We start from the raw sequence: 1,612 nt of genomic DNA, 5'->3' as shown, positions 1-1,612 counted from the left end.
AGATCAAAAAGAGGGGGCATGGCGTCGAGGGGAAGAAAAATCTCACCATGAGACACGGTGGTTATGGGTTGACGTGGAGGGGCTGGCGACATCGCTGAACTTCACCAATGTGTCACAGGGCTGAAACTGGGAGGAGAAGACGAGTTGCAAAGCTTCTCTTTTCATTTTCTTTTTCCTTGGGTCTTTTCTAATTATCTGAGATGTGTTCTTTTCCTCTGGATGCAATGATGGTGCTCTGGTGTTCTTATCTGGCAGTGTGATTATTGTTGGGTGCTCTAATTAGCATCTAAATAGTCAAAATGTGAAACAAATCAAGAGCTCTTGTAATGGTTTTTATTTGAAGACAGCTTCTGCAGACGAGGAGAACCTCTACAAAGCTTGCTATTTTGTTTTTTGTTTTTTTTTTTTCCTTTGGGAAATGTCGGGGCATACGGGTTCAACCCGGTTTCATTTCATTTGGGTCGGGTCGAATTGGTCTGCTGCCTTGTATGCTGTTTTTCGGGTCGGGTCCAAACCCAACTTGTGTTGGTCGGGTTGCAGGCCTAGAAGTCATAATGTATTCACGCGACAATAGGTGACCAAAGAATAGAACAGTGCTATACACACCATACAAGCTCAAAGTAAAGCCTAGTAAGACGTCATGCTTAGTAAGGAAAGGAAACTCAGCCAACCATATGCCTATAAGGTCAGGATCTACAAAGACAAGTATAAGAGAGATACTTGCACTAGAAGGACGCTATCAATGATGAGATACATGCATCCGAAGGACGCTATTAACAGTTGAATCGTGCTCATGAAGGTAATATGTCATACTTAGCACTAAGAATCACCCCCCAAAAGGTCATGCCATGGTAGGATACTTCCATTTTTGTAAATACCTAATCAGCAATGCTATAGGGGAACTATTGCCTCATTATTATTCTTTATTGAGAGAATTTGATTCCTGTATTACTTAACCATCGGAAGCATTACCACTACATTTCTCGAGTCTCTCTCTTTTTTTTTTTTGGAAATGTGAATCCATTCATCATAACGAAGTTACAAATGTGACTTATCAATACAAGAAAATCCAGACTATAAGCCAACCTACGCATCTGCTCTAGAGTACCCCTGCACACGAAGTGGCAGACATTGTCTTCACTTCTAAACCTCTCCGAAGAGAGAAAACACTCTGTATAAAATAGAATGACCAGCCCCTCCAACCTTCTAAGAAGGTGGATTAAGGGAGATCACTGCTTTGGACACTAAGTCCAAAAGCCTACTCCTAATCTATTACTAACAGAATAACATAAAAACTACCCTACCATACAAAACCAAACCACCACAGAAACCGAGTAGCAGCGAGAGCCCGGCGGCACACCCACCCCAGATGACGGCATCAGGAGCCCAAGCACAGCACGAGTACCCAGCTCGTGTGCAGACCACAGGACCTCCATCAGAGGTTGGCCGTAACACCGACTGCCTTTCTCCACAGCATAAGCCCCGGGTTGTGTCCAGTCAAAAAACCCCATCACCTGCTCGATTTAAAACAAGTAATACAAAAACAAACCCCAGAAGAAAACACTAACTGACAGACGGACAAAAACCAGAAAAACAAATAATACAGATGGAA

This window comes from Carya illinoinensis, chromosome 15 (assembly GCF_018687715.1).
Source record: "Carya illinoinensis cultivar Pawnee chromosome 15, C.illinoinensisPawnee_v1, whole genome shotgun sequence".
NCBI classification, from domain to species: Eukaryota; Viridiplantae; Streptophyta; class Magnoliopsida; order Fagales; family Juglandaceae; genus Carya; species Carya illinoinensis.
The sequence above is the reverse complement of the archived record's forward strand: the minus strand, read 5'-3'. Positions refer to the sequence as shown.